At 41.4% G+C, this 22114-nt stretch overlaps 1 long non-coding RNA gene across 2 annotated transcripts in view; it reads left to right on the forward strand.

The window, feature by feature from the left end:
- LOC126176886 (uncharacterized) overlaps window positions 1-20638 on the forward strand; it is a 60857-nt gene extending 40219 nt beyond the window's left edge. Inside the window, exons 1-3 of one of the 2 annotated variants that reach the window (XR_007535686.1) lie at window positions 19686-19928; window positions 20021-20118; window positions 20498-20638. This is a non-coding gene — a long non-coding RNA (uncharacterized LOC126176886). Of the gene's footprint in view, window positions 1-19685; window positions 19929-20020; window positions 20119-20497 lie in introns of those variants that run through there. The other variant, XR_007535685.1, reaches the window with a different exon arrangement.
- The last annotated feature ends 1476 nt before the right edge of the window (window positions 20639-22114 follow it).

Genomic DNA, 22114 nt, shown 5'->3' on the forward strand with positions numbered 1-22114 from the left:
ATGTGATCGCTGTTTCAGTGCCTTAGGTGGCAGTCATCCTGACCTTCAAATCTTTGAACACTGCGTCTTTCATTTTTATGATTTACAGTCCATAACCACATGTGGAACAAGGGGGTACTTAAACCCGCAGAGCACACATAGTATGTACCATTAGTTGTCAGTCCCACCGGTGGAGGAATGGAATGATTTTTTACAGCCAGGAGAGCATGTAAGTACCCTCATCCCTGTGCGTTTTTTGTCGTATTTTCATCAATTTTAGGAATTTTCCATCAAATTGCGCAATTTATCAGGTTTTCCGTAATATCAACGCATTTTCCTCAATTATTTGAGTTCCAAGCCAACACGCTTGACGGGTTATCACGTCAACAAAACGTCTCACCGCGTCGATCTCCTGATGCTATCAGCCGACATTGCAGCATGGTTCTCAGTTTCTGTATCATTGTTAAACCACCACATCCGTTACTTTGCGAGGGTCATATACATGTGGACATATCGTGAACCGTGTCACACAGCCTACCTCACGTGACACAAATACTGTTTTTTAGTGCAGGAAAAAGCGTTCGACAATATAAAATGGTGCAAGCTGTTCGAGATTCTGAAAAAAGTAGGGGTAAGCTATAGGTAGAGACGGGTCATATACAATATGTACAACAACCAAGGGGGAATAATAAGAGTGGACGATCAAGAACGAAGTGCTCGTATTAAGTAGGGTGTAAGACAAGGCTGTAGCCTTTCGCCCCTACTCTTCAATCTGTACATCGAGGAAGCAGTGATGGAAATAAAAGAAAGGTTCAGGAGTGGAATTAAAATACAAGGTGAAAGGATATCAATGATACGATTCGCTGATGACATTGCTATCCTGAGTGAAAGTGAAGAAGAATTAAATGATCTGCTGAACGGAATGAACAGTCTAATAAGTACACAGTATGGTTTGAGAGTAAATCGGAGAAAGACGAAGGTAATGAGAAGTAGTAGAAATGAGAACAGCGAGAAGCTTAACATCGGGATTGATGGTCACGAAGTCAATGAAGTTAAGGAATTCTGCTACCTAGGCAGTAAAATAACCAATGACGGACGGAGCAAGGAGGACATCAAAAGCAGACTCGCTATGGCAAAAAAGGCATTTCTGGCCAAGAGAAGTCTACTAATATCAAATACCGGCCTTAATTTGAGGAAGAAATATCTGAGGATGTACGTCTGGAGTACAGCATTGTATGGTAGTGAAACATGGACTGTGGGAAAACCGGAACAGAAGAGAATCGAAGCATTTGAGATGTGGTGCTATAGACGAATGTTAAAAATTAGGTGGACTGATAAGGTAAGGAATGAGGAGGTTCTACGCAGAATCGGAGAGGAAAGGAATATGTGGAAAACACTGATAAGGAGAAGGGACAGGATGATAGGACATCTGCTAAGACATGAGGGAATGACTTCCATGGTACTAGAGGGAGCTGTAGAGGGCAAAAACTGTAGAGGAAGACAGAGATTGGAATACGTCAAGCAAATAATTGAGGACGTAGGTTGCAAGTGCTACTCTGAGATGAAGAGGTTAGCACAGGAAAGGAATTCGTGGCGGGCCGCATCAAACCAGTTAGTAGACTGATGACAAAAAAAAAAAAAAGAAAAGAAAAGAAAGAAAGTGCAGGAAATAACCATCACCAGAGAGGAGGCGCAAAAACTACTTTCCTTAGCTGAAACACTTTATAAATTCAGTAAGATTTTATTACAATTTGCCATCTCCCCCTATATGACTCCATCACAAAGTATTCTCGCAATCGTGTGATAAAGTCGGAGATTCAAAGATCTAGCACTCAGCCCTCTATTTGGAAATGTGCTACCCCTTCATTGAATCTGTAGGCTAAGGAGCTTGAGAAACACTCTGTATGGCACAATTTAATTTGAAACTGACCACGTAGGAGGGTACTATACCCGCTAAATTCGACATCTCATGAAGGAACAGAACGAGCTGACTTCCACATAATCAATACTCCTCAATATTTTGCTTTCGCAAAGAGTGTAACTCCTGTTCAAACTTGTACCGACCGGCCCTAGTGAGATAGACCTGTATTCTCATTCCAGTACTGTAACTGCCATTCACCAGAGACTGTTCTGTACCAGTATTACTTACACCATCTGTGCAGTTATACATGACCCCTCTAGATGCTTGCATGATGAGGAGTTTAGCACTCCTTATCGGTGTTAATAGATACGAGTCTGTTACATTTGAGAATATTGTTGTGATACAACAGAAGATTAAGAAGAAGAAGAAACGTATGATTTACGCATAATGGAATTCCTGGCAGAAGGAGTTTGAAACATTTTGTGTAAATCTCTTGTGTTATCGATTCTGTAGAATTGTTGTAGTGTTTGGATTCCATGCCTAGGAGGAACTGGGAGGAAAGAAATTATTGTAAAATATAAACACACACTCCTAAGGCTACACGGTTCTGCGCTTAAGCATGCTGTAAAGTTAAAGCAAAGTGGTTTCTGATATGTTAGTTATGTGGAATGAAACGCTGTTAACACTCCAGTGCAGGAAGTACAGTTCCAACACATGCCATATGTTCACCCTGCAAAGTGGTTTCTGATATGTTAGTTATGTGGAATGAAACGCTGTTAACACTCCAGTGCAGGAAGTACAGTTCCAACACATGCCATATGTTCACCCTGCAAGTTTTTTGTCCCAATCACTAGGATGAGATACCTTCAGCTGATAAAACTATTAATTTCTACACAAGAAAAGAAACATAGCTTTCTAGAGGTATATGGCACCCCCTGGTCACATCCAATTAAGGTTCGGAAATTATGCTATGCTTGCATCAGTTGTATAAAATGATCACAGCAATGGGAAATAAATTTAACTATGACATCTTATGAGGAAATACATAAACCTATAGCAATGGTGTTTGATGTATGTAATTACATGCCATGTTGTTCTAATTCTGTGAACACAACACAGTCTCTTCCACACACACAACATCTGCCAAGAAAATATATGCACAGAGTTTGCAGTACCTCACAAACACGTGTCATTCTGGACGTGTCACTAACTTTGAATCACTGCAATTATGAAACTAAAGACTCGATTTATGTCCAAGATGTGGCAGGCAAATGGGGTACTTCACATACATCTTCGTTCATCTAGAGGAGGGTACCAATATAGGTTTTCCACAGGCTTGGTGGACATGATTCATTAAACATGCCTTGGAAGTCCAGCGGTATGGAGAGGTTTGCTGTTAACGATCACAGATAGTGCTCTGAGCCACACACAAAACATGCAGTTGTGTACAAGTCGAACACAGATTATATGACACAAATGATACACCCCGAGAGAACAACAAAGAAATGGTTAAATGTGTGATAAATGATATGCTGAAACATCTCCCTCTCTCTAGAATGCATCATACCCCATTACAACCGTTTTCAACCGATTACTCCATGTGCTTTCTGTCTTCTTTTAATGCAGATCCATGTCAATTGAGAGACAGATAGTTTCTTTTCCAGGAAAACAACAAAAACAGCAGTCAACTTGTATGTATCCGTATTCCTTCAATAGATGTGCAGCAGAATGGTATTAAAAACCATGCAGTAACTCTCCTGTAAGGTATTTGTCAGCTGACACTGCGTGGTTATGATTGGTAGAGTATAGGGAAGCAAGTTGTAAGTACTGCTTTTTAGAGTTTGAAGCAGGTAAACAGTCTTGCACAGGGTCAAACATATGATCCATTCTATAGTGGTACATTGCAGCCTCCACCCTGGTAATACGATGCCTTTTATAAAAATCACTTTATAGTGGTCGGTTACCCGACATGTGCAAAGAAAATGACTATGTCCAATTGTGAGATAGGTATAGGTTTGATGCGGAAATTGTGATTTCAGTGTGTTGGTAGCCATAAGTGGGATGAAAGATTTTATGTGGAAAATTATGTTCAGTCGGAAGAACGATCTAGATTTACATGGGCAGTTGATATTTCCAGAGCCACAATTGTCAGGAGGAGGTATTTCGAATGAAATGAAAGGAAATGATCGTATGGCATTGTTGGCCGGGAGGCCCCACTCGGGGAAGTTTGGCTGCCAAGTGCAAGTCTTATTTCAGTCGACACCACATTGGGCGACTTGCATGCTGGTGGTGAGGTTGATGATGAGAACAACACAACACCCAGTACCCAGTTAACGGATGGAGAAAAATCTCTAACCCGGCTGGAAATCGAACCCAGGCCCACTGCATGCGAAGCAAATGCTTTATCACTCAGCTAAGCAGGTGGACAGTATTTCCAGTACTTCACTCACTGTCAAATGTCACTAGATTTGGGCTGTAATCGTAATATTTAATTGTAATTACTCTGGCTGGTTTCCTAGAACGACTCTGTCTGCCATCTAGGTGCATGGCAGGAGGCAGTCAGTGACCACAAAACATGGACATATCTAGCTTTAGGCCTCAGCTGCCACTGAGCCTCCCGAACCGGTCTAGTGGGCACAACTGTGTCGCTCTCTGGGCAGGTGAATAGTTAACTAATTCTCAGTATGTGTTGGGCAACTTTCGTTATCGTGTGTGTTGGCAGTATTCTCTGATTTTTACGTGAATTTTTGAGAAGATTCAGTATTGATCGCTGACAAATGTTGGTGTGGATGTATTGATAACATCTGAATTCCTACCAATCATCCTGGTCACCCTCCACGGATGAGCAGTCCTCCCTGATGGGCCAAGTACAGCTGCAGACCTGACTTGATCACTGAGACCTGTGTCCAAGCAGCAGCTAGCACTGCATGCCTCTCTGGGCCAGGGGCACTGCTTCATGTTGCCACCTGAACTAGCACATGGTATGTACGAGTGTTTCAGTGATTTTTGTCATCCAACCATGGCAAGTACAACTGTGGCTTGGAAAGTGGTTTAAGTGGTGGCGTTTACTGCTTCTCAATATAGTGCAGTAGACTGTTTCTTGCAACAGAAAGGTGGAAGTGGTATTCGTTGCTGTTACTATGCTATCATGTGGTAGACCCTTCCTCATCCTTATCCTTGTCCTCCACCTCCTCCTCCTCCTCATTCTTTGTCCTGGTGTAGCTGGCAGAACCAACTTAGCGATTAGAGAGTGCTTTAAAAACGAATAACAATGTCAAATTCGCATTTTGATCAGTTTATTGTTTCCAATAGCGGTGTTGCAAGCACTCGTTCCAGTAAAACCTCTGCCTGCATCTCCTGAAGATTGTTTAAGGACATAGTGCAACTGAACTGAAATTTGAAACTCTCAGCTACCTCCAACGTAATAGACTTCTTGCCAAACGACATACCTAGTGCCAACATCCACCAACAGGATGCAAGGGAAAAATCTGAAAGCAGGAAGAGTAGTGTTTGGAAACCAGGCAGTTGCTGGATCGAATTGCAGAATTTCCTGCCAAATATTCCAGTCCTAATATCCAAGTACCCATTTGATAGGTGGGGGTAGTGGAAATGGACTTTTTCCAGGATATCTGCAGGCCAGCATTTTGGGAATTTACAAGGTTCAAAATGGCTCTGAGCACTATGGGACTTACCAGCTGTGGTCATCAGTCCCCTAGAACTTAGAACTACTTAAACCTAACTAACCTAAGGACATCACACCCATCTATGCCCGAGGCAGGATTCGAACCTGCGACCGTAGCAGTCGCGCGGTTCCGGACTGCGCGCCTAGAACCGCGAGACCACCACGGCCAGCGGAATTTACAAGGTATCCACTACTTTTTTCAGGACAAAATACATGTTAGTTAAGTACACAGCAGATGATTTCTGGGTTGAAGTAGCCACTTGAGAGACAGAGAAGAGGGCGAGAAAGAGAAAGAGAGAGAGAGAGAGAGAGAGAGAGAGCATGTGTTCGAATTTTCGACAGGAATATCTCGGACATCAATATGAAAAAGTTGTCCCCACCTGATGCCTTGTGTGACAGGAAGTAACCAGAGAGTTGAGGGGGTGGGGAGGATAGGAATGAAGGGGGAAAGGGTGGGAAGGTTGCTTCTCCCAGTGTCCTCTGCTAATTCAGTCAGTATCGGCACAGCAGGATGAGCACACAGAGCAGCTGCTACCACTGATGTGGTATGTGTATTTTGGAGCGAAACAAGAAGTTAGTCTTGTATAAAAGGAATGCCAGCACTTGATGCTTTGTTTGGGCATTAATTAGCAGATGACCAGTGGCTGTTACCAACAGTGGTCTGGTACTCCCACAACCACTGTCTGCTGTTCAAAGTGTATGTGACTGTGACCCTATCATCACCTGGTAGTCTGCATATGGCATGCTTGAAGAAGCAAGTGAGTGCATTCAGAAAGTTGTTTTTATGCCTGATATGTGTAGCACGATTTATAACAATGTAATTATGTGCAGTGAGTTATGTTGACGTCACTTTCATAATGGTATTCCTTGTGTGATCAGAAAAAGTAATGTATTTTTGTATTTAATTATTTTTTGATGTATTTTATAAGACCTGCATCTTCCATAACAGCAGAGAATGATGATGTTTTCCTGCCAATAAAAGACAGTCCACCAGCTCAGAGATTTTTCCCACAAATTTTTCGTGGGAAGTGTGGGGAGAGGTGGGCGATGGGTGGGACATCTTCTGGTGGTAATATTGTGCACTAGCTCCGCCAGTGCCTGCATGTGAAGATGAGCATACATGTGACGATTTTCCAACAAGACAACACCTCCAATCTGAAGCAGTGGAATTATGTAATTAGGAAATATAGTTGCTGGACAGGATAATAGTTGCACCCTCCACACCAATAGCTCTGCATAGACGGTGCGATTTTCCTGCCAATTTTTTTCTGGGTGGGGAGGGAGGAAGTGGGGGAGGGAAGGGGAGGGCTGGGGATTTATCAGAAAGACAAATTATCCCCAAGGGGTCATAAATCGACCCACAGGGGATCATAAATAAATTTGCCTAACAATAGGTTTGCCCCGAATATATGCTTGCCCCTGAATGTATGCAGCCCACAAGAACAAAATACATCAGAACTGGTTCTGCCCTACTACTCAGTATCGCTGTGCATTATAGGATCCTTAGCAGATAGGACTGATGGATGATATCGAAGAATTTCAAAGATGTGCAGCTCATTTATATTACCATGAAATAGGGGAAAATGTGTCACAGACATGATCTGCAAATTGGGGGGGGGGTAGTCACTAACACAAAGACAGCTGTCATTGTGGTGAGTCTTTTCAGGAAATTTGGGGCACCAGTGTTTCTCCCCGAAAGCGTTAATATTGTATTGACACCCACCAAAAGATGAAGGAATGAACATGCTAATAAAATAATAGAAACTGGGGCTCGCACGGAAAATTTTAACAGTTTGTTTTTCCTGCATCTTCTTTGAGAGTGGAGCAGTAGATACATAGGCTAAAGGTGATTCAATGAACACTCTGTTAAGCACTTATTTGTGAAGTTCAGAGTAGGCATATAGATTTAGAAGTACTTGGTCTCTAGATGTTTCTTAAATTTCGTGTGCCATGCTCCTGGTTTCGAGCTCTGAACATAAGGTGATTGCATCGTAGGTACTTAACTAGTGCCAAAGTGTAATGCAGCTCATCACTTTAGATTCACTGTCTTCAAGCTTTTAGCATCCAATAGCAGGTCTACAGTGCCCTTGTTCATCACTCTGCTCCATTTCAGCCAATTAGCAGAGGTTTGAGATGCGCCTTCTGGTACCCCATAACAAGGAGAAAGTGCTGTGTGAGAGTCGTATTGTTGTTCAGAAATGAAAAAAATTTGGAAATTTGCGGTAAGTTCCTATGGGACCAAACTGCTAAGGTTATCGGTCCCTAGGCTTACACACTACTTAATCTAACTTAAACTAACTTACGCTTAAGACAACACACATACACACACACACACACACACACACACACACACACACACACACACACACACACACACACATGCCTGAGGGAGGACTCGAACATCCAATGGTCAGAAATGAAATGGCAAATGTTTTTTCTTGCATTGGTACCCATTTATCCAATGTTACGATCGTGTCCTACTGATACTAATGTTGTCGATCATGATGGGGTACCGTGGTAGAGAACTTTCATTGAAATTGTGTGTGGTTCTGGAGACAGTATTGCTGTTGTCTCAAAGTAACGTGAGGGAACTACACTCCTGGAAATTGAAATAAGAACACCGTGAATTCATCGTCCCAGGAAGGGGAAACTTTATTGACACATTCCTGGGGTCAGATACATCACATGATCACACTGACAGAACCACAGGCACATAGACACAGGCAACAGAGCATGCACAATGTCGGCACTAGTACAGTGTATATCCACCTTTCGCAGCAATGCAGGCAGCTATTCTCCCATGGAGACGATCGTAGAGATGCTGGATGTAGTCCTGTGGAACGGCTTGCCATGCCATTTCCACCTGGCGCCTCAGTTGGATCAGCATTCGTGCTGGACGTGCAGACCGCGTGAGACGACGCTTCATCCAGTCCCAAACATGCTCAATGGGGGACAGATCCGGAGATCTTGCTGGCCAGGGTAGTTGACTTACACCTTCTAGAGCACGTTGGGTGGCACGGGATACATGCGGACGTGCATTGTCCTGTTGGAACAGCAAGTTGCCTTGCCGGTCTAGGAATGGTAGAACGATGGGTTCGATGACGGTTTGGATGTACCGTGCACTATTCAGTGTCCCCTCGACGATCACCAGTGGTGTACGGCCAGTGTAGGAGATCGCTCCCCACACCATGATGCCGGGTGTTGGCCCTGTGTGCCTCGGTCGTATGCAGTCCTGATTGTGGCGCTCACCTGCACGGCGCCAAACACGCATACGACCATCATTGGCACCAAGGCAGAAGCGACTCTCATCGCTGAAGACGACACGTCTCCATTCGTCCCTCCATTCACGCCTGTCGCGACACCACTGGAGGCGGGCTGCACGATGTTGGGGCGTGAGCGGAAGACGGCCTAACGGTGTGCGGGACCGTAGCCCAGCTTCATGGTCCTCGCCGATACCCCAGGAGCAACAGTGTCCCTAATTTGCTGGGAAGTGGCGGTGCGGTCCCCTATGGCACTGCGTAGGATCCTACGGTCTTGGCGTGCATCCGTGCGTAGGATCCACCCGGCCTCCCGCATGCCCACTACACGCCCTCGCTCAAAGTCCGTCAACTGCACATACGGTTCACGTCCACGCTGTCGCGGCATGCTACCAGTGTTAAAGACTGCGATGGAGCTCCGTATGCCACGGCAAACTGGCTGACACAGACGGCGGCGGTGCACAAATGCTGTGCAGCTAGCGCCATTCGACGGCCAACACCGCGGTTCCTGGTGTGTCCGCTGTGCCGTGCGTGTGATCATTGCTTGTACAGCCCTCTCGCAGTGTCCGGAGCAAGTATGGTGGGTCTGACACACCGGTGTCAATGTGTTCTTTTTTCCATTTCCAGGAGTGTAGATTGGCCCTTGTCATGTCAGACTGTTCGATGTAACTAGGCTACGCGAGTACTTTCTCTGGACTCCGCTGTTATTCAACTGTTCAACAGCAGATATAGGTGATGCAGTCTGTGTTGTTGGAAAATATTTGTAACGGGATGTTAAATATGCGGAACTAGCTTTCTAACTGCAAACATGTATGGGTTTAGATTCAAGGGGGAGCAGGAAATGAAGGAATAAGTCTTATGAAATTAAATAAAATACACTCTGGGAAAAAAAGAAAACAAGAAGTAAACGACGCACCACGAAGAGATTGCGCAAATTGGACGGAAATCGGTAGGTGTGGTGTACATCTACAGACAAACAAATGATTACAAAAAATGGTTCAAATGGCTCTGAGCACTATGGGACTTAACTTCTGAGGTCATCAGGCCCCTAGAACTTAGAACTACTTAAACCTAACTAACCTAAGGACATCACACACATCCATGCCCAAAGCAGGATTCGAAACTGCGATCGTAGCGGTCGCGCGGTTCCAGACTGTAGCGCCTATAACCGCTCGGTCACTCAGGCCGGCTAAATGATTACAAATTCAGAAAAAATAGAAATTTTAATCAAGTGAGAAAGCTTCGCAAACTGAGCAAGTCAGTGCCAAAATCTGCATAATTGGCGTGCATTAGATCATTAAAACGCTGAGCTGGATGGAGGACGCTGCCCGTAATGCACCAAATGCTTTAAATTTGGGAGAAATGTGGCGACATTAGTGGCTAAGATAGGGTTTGACAAACATCAAGACAAGCAGTAGAAACTCTGGCTGTGTGCAGGTGGGCATTATCATGCTCAAACCTAAGCCCGGGATGGCTTGCCATGAAGGGCTACAAAATGGAGCACAGAATATCATCAACATAGCGCTGTGCTGTAAGGGTGCCACAGATGACAACTGCAAACTAGCAATCCTGGTTTTCAGGCCATATGCGGGGTGACAGTCAGGCATCTCCAGAGATCCCTTCATTGGTCATTGAAGTGGGACTCAGCACACAGAAGACAATTCTACTCCAATCAAGATTCCAGGCCAAAGACTTGTCTGGAGATGCCCGGGACAGCGATTTGGGGGGGGGGGGGGGGGGGAGGGCACCAACTGACTGTTGCCCCCATACACTCAGAGAACCAGGAGTGATGGTCTGGGGTGCCATTTCTTGTCATAGCAGAACCCCTTTTGTCGTCATCTACAGCACCAGTATAGCATAGCAGTACATCGACGATAGTCTACGCCCAATTTTGTTGCCCCTCATGGCAACCATCCTGGGCTTACATGGGCAAGATGATGCCTGACTACACACAACGCGAGTCTACTGCTTGTCTTCATGCATGACTAACACTACTTTGGATAGCAAGTCGACCAGATCTCTTCCAAATTAAGAACGTCTGGAGCATTAGGGGTAGGGCACTACAACCATTTGGCGATTTTGACGATTTAATGCGCCACTTCGACAGAATGTGACATAATATCCCTCACAAGGACATCCAAGAACTTCATCAATCAGTGCCAAGTGGAATAACTGCTTGCATAAAGGCCAGATGTGGACCAATAAGTTAAAGCAGTATTCACTTTGTAAAGCTCTTTAACTTGAGTAAATCAGCCAATTTTTTTTGAAATCGGCATTATCTGTTTGTCTGTACTTGTACATCATATCTAGCGATTTCCATCCCATACGAATAATTCTTTCGTGCATGTAGATTTTTGTCTTAAAAGTGTATTTCAAAGTGAAACAAAAACAAAACAGTATGGAAATTTCGCAGGTGTTTGAACAGTTGCTGAAGAGAGGGATGGATCACTGCCTTGACAACCTTCAAAATATGCTAGGATCCTTATTGGCATGCCTGTTCAGAAAGCGACCGAGAAGTTTATGCTCAGTTTGTCGCACTCTTCGATGGTGGCCTTCTGAGGCCATCCAGTGCATGAGGGGAGTCCCAGTAATGACACATTGCATTTTTCAACTGGTTCCAAGTATGTGCAGTTGATTTTATGTCAGCAGATACCACAGATCATTATATTCAGTCGATTCGTTTCTCATGGAGGTACATATTCATGCATTATCGTCTTGAGAGATCAACCCGTTTGTTGATTGTAGCTGGTCGTTGTGACCGAGCGGCTCTAGCCGCTTCAGTCTGGAACCGCGCTGCTGCTAAGGTTGCTATTTCGAATCCTGCCTCGGGCATGGATGTATGTGATTTCCTTAGGTTAGTTAGGTTTAAGTAGTTCTACGTCTAGGGGACTGATAACCTCAGATGTTAAGTCCCATAGTGCTAAGAGCCATCTGAACCATCTTCATTGTTGACTGCAAGCAAGGCCCTGACATTCAGCATAAAAAGCTGAAATTTCTACTTCTGCAGTACATGTACTACGACAACCCCAACGAAATAATAGAATGACTACAACCGTTTCCAGAATCAGCTGCTGCAGGGTACACAGTTCACGTGGATACAATAGTGTAAATCATTTCAGTGCTTTTAGAATGACGCATTACTGAATAATAATTCTTATTGAGATAGTGGTCCGAGAACTCCATAAACTGGCGCGCAAAACATCGCCGCATAGATGCATATAATATAAGGGTTGGACGATTTGTGGAGGATCTCGTAGATATGAGACAATATTTATGGGCGAATAAAGGATTCAAATATATTTCAGTAGCTGTATATAGGTATTCCAAATTTGTCTAGGTCCTACCTGTGAGAGCAAGACTGGGAAGGATATTGAGCAGATGTTTGAACAGTTGCTGCAGAGAGGGATGAATCAGTGCCTTGACAACCTTCAAAACTACCATGATGGCGAATTTTAGAACAGGCATTTCAGGACAGTAATCTAGTGGAATGGCTTGTTGTTGTTGTTATGGTCTTCAGTCCAGGGACTGGTTTGATGCAGCTCTCCATGCTGCTCTATCCTGTGCAAGATTCTTCATCTACAAGTAACTACTGCAACCTAAATCCTTCTGAATCTGCTTAGTGTATTCATCTTTTGGTCTTCCACTACGATTTTTAGTCTCCACAATGCCCTCCAATACTAAATTGCTGATCCCTTGATGCCTCAGAACATGTCCTATAAACCGATGCCTTCTTGTAGTCAAGTTATGCCACAAATTCCTCTTCTCCCCAATTGTGGTCAGCACCTCCTCATTAGTTACATGATCTACCCATCTGATCTCCAGCATTCTTCTGTAGCACCACATTTCGAAAGCTTCTATTCTCTTCTTGTCTAAATCATTTATCATCCATGTTTCACTTCCATACACTCCATACAAATACTTCCAGGAAAGACTTCCTAACACTTAAATCAATACTCAATGTTAACAAATTTCTTTTCTTCAGAAAAGCTTTCCTTACCATTGCCAGTATACACTTTATATCCTCTCTTCTTCGACCATCTTCAGTTATTTTGCTCCCCAAACAGAAAAACGCATTTACTAATTTAAGTGTCTCATTTCCTAATCTAATTCCCTCAGCATCGCCTGATTTAATTTGACTACATTCCATTATCCTCGTTTTGATTTTGTTGATGGTAATTTATATCCTCCTTTCAAGATATTGTTCATTCTGTTCAACTGCTCTTCCAGGTCCTTGGCTGTCTCCGACAGAATTACAGTGTTATTGGCAGACCTCAATGTTTTTATTTCTTCTCCATGGATTTTAATTCCTACTCCAACTTTTTAGTCCAGGTCCTTGGCTGTCTCCGACAGAATTACAATGTTATTGGCAGACCTCAATGTTTTTATTTCTTCTCCATTGATTTTAATTCCTACTCCAACCTTTTCTTTTGTTTGCTTTACTGCTTGCTCAATATACAGATTGAATAACATTGGGAATAGGCTACAACCCTGTTTCACTCCCTTCTCAACCAGTGTTTCCTTTTTGTGTCCCTCAACTGTCGTAACTGCCATCTGGTTTCTGTACAAATTGTAAATGGCCTTCTGTTCCCTGTATTTTACCCCTGCCACCTTTAGAATTTTAAAGAGAGTATTCCAGTCAACATTGCAAAATAGCTTTCTCTAAGTCTGCAAATGCTAGAAATGTCTGTTTGACTTTCCTTAATATATCTTCTAATATAATTCGTAGGGTCAGTAGTGCCTTGTGTGTTGCAACATTTCTACCGATCCAAACTGTTCTACCCTTAGGTCGGCATCTACCAGTTTTTCCATTCGTTTGTAAAGAATTTGTGTTAGTATTCTGCAGCTGTGACGTATTAAACTGATAGTTTGGTAATTTTCATACCTGTTAACACCTGCTTTCTTTGGGATTGGAATTATTATATTATTCTTGATGTCTGAGGGTATTTCACCTGTCTCATGCACCTTGCTCACCGGATGGTAGAATTTTGCCAGGACTGGCTCTCCCAAGGCTATTAGTAGGTCTAATGGAATGTTGTCTACTCCTGGGGCCTTGCTTTGACTTAGGTCTTCACGCAATGTCATATTTCCCATTTCATCTTCATCTACGTCCTCTTCCATTTCCATAATATTGTCCTCAAGAACATCGCCCCTGTATAGACCCTCTATATACTCCTTCCACCTTTCTGCTTTCCCTTCTTTACTTAGAACTGGGTTTCCATCTGAGATCTTGATATTTTTACAAGTGGTTCTCTTTTCTCCAAAGGTCTCTTTAATTTTCCTGTAGTCAGTATCTATCTAAACCCTCGTGAGATAAGCCTCTACATCCTTACATTTGTCCTCTAGCCATCCCTGCTTAGCCATTTTGCACTTCCTGTCGATCTCATTTTTGAGACGTTTGCATTCCTTTTTGCCTGCTTCATTTACTGCATTTTTATATTTTCTTCTTTCATCAATTAAATTCAATATCTCTTCTTTTCCCAAGGATTTCTACTATCCCTCGTCTTTTTACCTACTTGATCCTCTGCTGCCTTCACTACTTCATCCCTCATTCTACCCATTCTTCTTCTACTGTATTTCTTTCCCCCATTCCTGTCAATTGTTCCCTTATGCTCTCCCCGAAACTCTGTACAACCTCTGGTTCTTTCAGTTTATCCAGGTCCCATCTCCTTAAATTCCCACCTTTTTGCAGTTTCTTCAGTTTTAATCTACAGTTTATAACCAATAGATTGTGGTCAGAGTCCACATCTGCTCATGGAAAAGTCTTACAATTTAAAACCTCGTTCTTAAATCTCTGTCTTACCAATTATATAATCTATCTGAAACCTTCCAGTGTCTTCAGGCCTCTTCCACGTACATAACCTTCTTTCATGTTTCTTAAAGCAAGTGTTAGCTATGATTAAGTTATTATCTATGCAGAATTCTACCAGGTGGCTTCCTCTTTCATTCATTTCCGCATTCCATATTCACCTACTACTTTTCTTTCTATTCCTTTTCCTACTATCGAATTCCAGTTGGAATGGAATAAAACACTATTCGACATTCTACCACATGAAGGTGAGTATTCTTGAGAGTTTGAACAGAAAGATAATGAACGACATGTACAACATTTAATCTTCATGGTTCATACAAATATCTAGGTACTCTCCACAAATCACTGGACACTATAGGCGAACCAAACATCACTGATTAAAATGAAGCCAATTGATGTTCATGCTAATAAGGTTCTAAATGCAGTAGACAGTCATATTAAAATGGTGGATCCATGCAAGCAGAATTCAAGGTAGGTGATTTGGTGTATATTTAAAACCACAAGAGTGCACTTGAGAAATATTCCATGTTGAACTGGTCAAAAGAGGTATTTACATTACCCAAACTGCAATGTACAAATCCAAAAGAAGAGTAAAAGGTGAAGAAATTGCTGAGAATTTTTACACAGTAGATCTACAGAACATCTATGAGCTGAGCATATATCTCATAGAGCATGTCATAATGCATCAATGGAACAACGCTTTCCAGCATCACACATCAGTTTGTTGAATGATCACAATTTTGTATATAACAGAGTGCGCAAACTACAAACAGTGCAGTAGCTTAACATGACTGCTGGGAAGTGCATCAGAGCTGGTTGCAGAGGTTAAGTTATGAGTTGAATTGCACATTCCTCTAAACAGTTAAAATAAACGTAGAATGAGGCTGAAAAAATGTCTCCTTGTGTGAGGGATTAATCTACTAGACAAGGCCTGCAAGTAACGTGATTTAGCAATAGCTTCAAATCAAGGTTTGGCAGAATGCACCAAATCCAAACGAATTTTAGCTGAAAAGGCTAATAAGTAAATGCGTCAAAGGAGAGACAGAGACGTAGGACTTCGTATTGCAGCAAGCTTGCCAAACTTAAATTGAGTGCTGGGATAAATTTCTGACAAGTTATGGGCGCAGCTTGTTGTACACTAAAGAACAGGAGAAAAACCTGTGGGATGTTTAAAAAAATGCATCCTGTCAGCGGTGGCGGTAGGTAAAAGTGCCTTGAAGCAGAAAGGAGTAAGAAGAAGACGTTTTAAAATGCCTAGGATTCTACCAATCCCTAAGACATCTGGTGGAATTGTCCTATTCCCAGTTCCAGCACTTGCAGGTCTATCTGCTATTGATTCCTTTATCAGGAGCGGTGGTGGCCATATCCCAAACAGTCAAGAACTCACAAAATGCAGAGCAGCAACAACAAGAGGGAAAAAGGCATTACAGAATAATGGAGTCTGACGCAGTTGGAAAACTACTGTATTTAAAACTATACAAGAAAGTACATGGCCTGTTTATGAAAAAAGTCCCCTAGCTATACAACTGGACAGGTCACTTAAAAATACAGGTCTGTTTAAATTTGTAAAAAAACTCAAATTCCCAAGAGTTCATGGAGTGTTTATGTGTAATATGTTGCCATAGATGATGTGGATCCAAAGAGTGTAGGATTATAAATTTAGATGTTGCAGAAAGGTCTGGAACCAGCCGAGTTGCGTGTGTTTAAAAAAAAAGAGAGGGAGTGAGAGATAACCTGTATCACTTTGGCTGATATGCGGATTTACAGCCGCCCAAAGAACTGGACAACTTCTTTGCTAACATGTGTGTACTGCAATTTTCGACGCTACCCAGACTTATATTCATACATCTGGGAACATTTCTGCCTAATGTTCCTCTTGAAAATCTCATAACAAAAAGCATCATGCATCTCATTGCAACAGTTGAGTTTCACATGGGCTGTCATACACTCTAACGTTAAAAGATAGATCATTAGTATTAAGTGTGAATTACTTTTCACCAATAGAGCTGAGCAACGAAGAGTGGAGTTTTGAATAGATCAGTCTCGAATCATTCAACAACATACTTAATATCGCTGAAGTGAACAGACTACATTTAAGAAGTGGTAAAGCTGCGGAACCCCCACCCCCCTCCCCCCAGCACGTACGATACTGATGATCCAAATGCAGTTATAAAACGGTCTGTAAAAGGGTTTGACTTAGGTGTGTACATTAACGTATTTAAAACAGAGATGAAAACGACAAAACAGACAATAGACTAGCTGAGAAGGTTCAATAGGACCACTACTGGCCTTCTCAAGGACTTATGTTCTGGAGAACAATCCTGATAAAATGTTTGAGTTGGATGAAGCAGTGAACATTCTACGAGTTAGCACGATCGGTGTCGAGTGTAATATCACAACAAATTCGTGTCCCAATGACCGATTAATACAAACAGTCTACAGATTCCTTGACACTGTAGTATCCAGGAATTCAATATACCTCCTATTAACTGTTCAGACATTAGACTACTCGAGTTGAATATAATGGATACAGTCTATTTTGGAGGAGAGGAAATTGCAGTATGTGTTCACCTGAAGCAGTAACAGCATGGGTATGAAGTATGAAACCGATGCACACACCCCCGTCAGTACACCTGTTCACGGCAAGACAACGTGATAACGCAGGAGAGTTATGAGTTTCTGAAATCGACATGATTGAACATTCACAATGACACTACCTGATACAATGGCCCCAATTCAATATGATGAGTGGATTACTTACCAGGAGTATTTCTCTCATCAACCTTTTGCTTCAGTAAAATTTAATAATAATTTTGAGATAAGGATTTGTATTCAACACCAAGATGATTTAACAATTCTGAGCGACAATTTCGTAAATATGGAAGGAACATTTATGAAAAAGGTTGAAAGCTCTCCAGCAACAGCATCATAATATACATGTAATGCATTTGCCTTCCTGTTTCAAGAAATAAGATACTAACTTAGTAGTGTCGAAGTCGACTGCACAAGGAATGTTGGAATCACATCGACTCTACAAAAAAATGTTTCTGCCTCAACTTTGGACTTGAATGGTCTACAAAATGCAGGATGGATCACATTAGTGTATGTATCCTGCACAAAATGATTATGGTTTTCTTTGAGTATATGGTTTTCTTTGAGTATAATTGACATATCATCTTGAATGCTAAACAAGAACTGATTCTAGTTTGAAGTACTACAGATAATAACGCATAGATTCAGGGAGTGTAAGAATTGAATAAAATTATGTTTGATGCTTTGGTATGGAAGATGCCCCATCTTCCTGTAACAGACGAGGAGCGTCTGAAAATTCTCTGTGCATGGAGTTCAGGTGTCAAATTTCCATTAAATTTCTGTCCATGTTAGCTGTACAAATATCCAGTTCTATTGAAGACGTCCACGCAAACATGAACAATTAAAACAACAGTTCTGCTAGCGATACACAGATATATTATTCTGGCTCTGCAAACAGATAGAAGCAGAAATGAAAAAACGGATTCTAGCGTATTCAACAACCGTATTCTAACCAATACTAGAATATACTTGAATTGTGTATTCTATCCTTATGATAATCTACAGTGTGACTGGGGTAATAACAATATAAGTCTATTGTGTGACATGTACAAGAGGCTTTGCTCTTCTTACTATGACAGCAATGAACTTGGATACATTCTCAACTCTCAGCAGTTCAAAGAATTAGCAACCATTGTCATGATTGACTGCTCAAAGCAAAACGAAAGCGTGAAGCTGGTACTGATAGACATCTGTATCGAATTTGGATCATCAACTAATTTCGCCTCAAACACAGTAGCATATGCATTACTACTGCACAATTGTGTGATAAATTATTCCCCACGGATTATAAAGTGATTACCATGAGTGTAGAGCTGCTGCTTCAAATCTGTGACATTTCATGATGACACCTCAAAGTGTAAACGTCACAAGGGACACACAAGGCATTTATGAGGAGTGTGGACAACTTGTGTTTAAGGATGCAGCGTTTGTCACATTCACCAACAATGGATGTGTATTAATAACATTTTCCACAATCGTTGACTTATCTCAACTGGTTATAACAGTGATGTGCACCATAATACTGTGGCATGGTTAATGCGCTTACACCATTAAAATGATAGAATGTTGATGAGATGGCATACGAAAATATGGTGACATTGATTTAAAAAACTTTGATCGCACAGCCAGCATCGTTTATGTCAAGGGCTGTGAGAAGATGTCATGGATTCGTGAAATGATCAAGAACATAGGACATGGTTGTTTGGAACCCTGAAATGTATGGATGTCCATCTACTCAAAGAGTCAATGTAAAGTATGCTGAAGAGGGCAGAAATGGTTTTTTGTGTACTTCAGATGGTGTACAAATGCATTTAAGTTGCAGTACCAATAAACTTTTTATATATTCAGTTCCTCCACGACATACAGTTTCAGATAAGTATTCATCACATAATGCCAGTGCAAATTGTCAAGGATGGGAGATATAATTTTAGATGTCTCTTATTATATGATGCTGGAACCAACGATAGTCGACTGTAGAAAAATTCCGATCATTTGATATGAAAACCAAGATACATACTTCATATGGGAAATGTTCAGTCTTAAAAACTGTATTTCTATACTTAAGGAGGCACAACTGCACAGAGCAGGTCGGTTGTGACCGCAGCATGCTGTTCAACCTCCACAGAACAGGCTGGCTGCTCTTAGCTGTGGTGGGGGCCATGAGTTGTGTGCCAGTTGACACAAACAGGGCACATGGCATGACATCATTATCTGGTTCACAACAAACACAGCGGTATGACAGCCTTGAGTTTGGTCCTCATACTGACACAGTGAGTGGTAGTCATCACCCCATATGTGGGAGGTGGAATATGATAAGACAGCGATATGCTGTCAGACCCACCAACACTAATATACTTTTATTTGATCACTGCCACTGCCAGCAAGATAACAGAGTTGATCAATGCTCTGCAATCTCACCAGTGACTGCATGTGTTACTCTTATCTCTATAGGTTCCGACTTGCAACTATGGAGATGGGATCCAACTGCCTATAAAAAAAGAGGCACTTTGTTTCAAGACATTACTTGAGTGCCATTCTGTAACGAAATAACATCTGAAAAGATGAAAAGCAGTGCCATGGATGATGATACCACAGTAGGAACTGGAAAGCATCTCTGATATTAAGTAAATGGGAACACAACTCAGTCGTAATGGAAAACAGTGAATTAGAACATCTAGTGGACCTGACTGGTAATGGGTGCTTCAGAGGATGGCGGTTGGCTTCCAATACCTTTAACAGGCGAATACTGTGAATATTGCATAGACCTCTCTCTCTCTCTTTCTGTTTGTGTGAATAATAATCTGGTTATTGAACATCATGTTTTTTTCTCTCTCTCTTAGAGAATTTTTCAATGAGATTGAAGTGATCAGAGCAGAAGATATGCAGTCTGTCACTATCGCAGAGCCTTCTCCAACTGGAACAGCAGTGACATATTAAGGTGAGTACGAATAGAAATACTTATGAACCCTCTTTATGTGTGCACGTTATTTATACAACGTCTTTTTTATAGAAATACGTAGCTTGATCACATCCCTAATGTGATAGGATGTGACAGAGGCCTAAATATGTGCATTATATTTCACATAAGAGTGCTATACATGTGCATGTGGTGCTCATGAAATATTATTAGTTTTCATTCTGGGAGATTTGCTACAATTATAGAGATGCACCATAGGATAGAATGAACAAAACTCCACACAAGGAGGCACTCCTATTACTAAGGACTGCATTCTTATGTAGCAGTCGTAACTGATGTTTATTAATATTAATTCATACATCTGTGCATTACTTATAAGATGTTGTTGTTTCTGTTCTAGGTGCTGTCGATGGCAGTGTTGTGAGGTCTGCATGGGTTGATGCCACACCTGCTCACTTTTAGACTGATGCTTATGCTGAGTTGGATAAAATATTAAAAACCATTAATCTGAATGTGAGATATGAATGGCTGTTTTATTGATGCTGAGATGAATAAAATATTGAAATCCATCATTCTGACTATGCCACACCTAATTACACTGAGATGGATGTTGCTCCAAAGCTGAATAAAATATTAGAATCCAATATTCTGATAAATGGTGTAATGATGTATGGTTGAAGGCCTTATGTGGCTATAACAATGCCAATGATTTTCCACATAAGTACTGGGAATTATTATTACTATTATTTCTATTTTTCTCAGACCTTAGGTCTGGTTAAAAATGGAAAGTGACGCGGACCTTCATCAAGTGTTACTTCCTTTTTAACTGTACAGTATATGTTACATTGTATTTAGGAACTTTCGGGTTATTGAACATGTATCAATAATTACGGATTTCTGTGGTTGTATATATAAGTTTGGATGTAGCTGTATTGCATTGATGTACTGGTGGATATTGTGTGGTATGACTCCTGTAGTTGATAGTATAATCGGTATAATGTCAACTTTATCCTGATGCCACATGTCCTTGACTTCCTCAGCCAGTTGGATGTAGTTTTCAATTTTTTCTCCTGTTTTCTTCTGTATATTTGTTGTATTGGGTATGGATATTTCGATTACTTGTGTTAATTTCTTCTTTTTATTGGTGAGTATGATGTCAGGTTTGTTATGTGGTGTTGTTTTATCTGTTATAATGGTTCTGTTCCAGTATAATTTGTATTCATCATTCTCCAGTACATTTTGTGGTGCATACTTGTATGTGGGAACGTGTTGTTTTATTATTTTATGTTTTATGGCAAGTTGTTGATGTATAATTTTTGCTACATTGTCATGTCTTCTGGGGTATTCTGTGTTTGCTAGTATTGTACATCCACTTGTGATGTGATCTACTGTTTCTATTTGTTGTTTGCAAAGTCTGCATTTATCTGTTGTGGTATTGGGATCTTTAATAATATGCTTGCTGTAATATCTGGTGTTTATTGTTTGATCCTGTATTGCAATCATGAATCCTTCCGTCTCACTGTATATATTGCCTTTTCTTAGCCATGCGTTGGATGCGTCTTGATCGATGTGTGGCTGTGTTAGATGATACGGGTGCTTGCCATGTAGTGTTTTCTTTTTCCAATTTAATTTCTTCGTATCTGTGATCTAAAGGATTCTAGAAGTGGTTATGAAATTGCAGTGGTGTAGCCGATGTATTTATATGAGTGATTGCTTTGTGTATTTTGCTAGTTTCTGCTCGTTCTAGAAAGAATTTTCTTAAATTGTCTACCTGTCCATAATGTAGGTTTTTTATGTCGATGAATCCCCTTCCTCCTTCCTTTCTGCTTAATGTGAATCTTTCTGTTGCTGAATGTATGTGATGTATTCTATATTTGTGGCATTGTGAACGTGTAAGTGTATTGAGTGCTTCTAGGTCTGTGTTACTCCATTTCACTACTCCAAATGAGTAGGTCAATATTGGTATAGCATAAGTATTTATAGCTTTTGTCTTGTTTCTTGCTGTCAATTCTGTTTT

The sequence above is a fragment of the Schistocerca cancellata genome, chromosome 3 (assembly GCF_023864275.1).
Source record: "Schistocerca cancellata isolate TAMUIC-IGC-003103 chromosome 3, iqSchCanc2.1, whole genome shotgun sequence".
Lineage (NCBI taxonomy): Eukaryota > Metazoa > Arthropoda > Insecta > Orthoptera > Acrididae > Schistocerca > Schistocerca cancellata.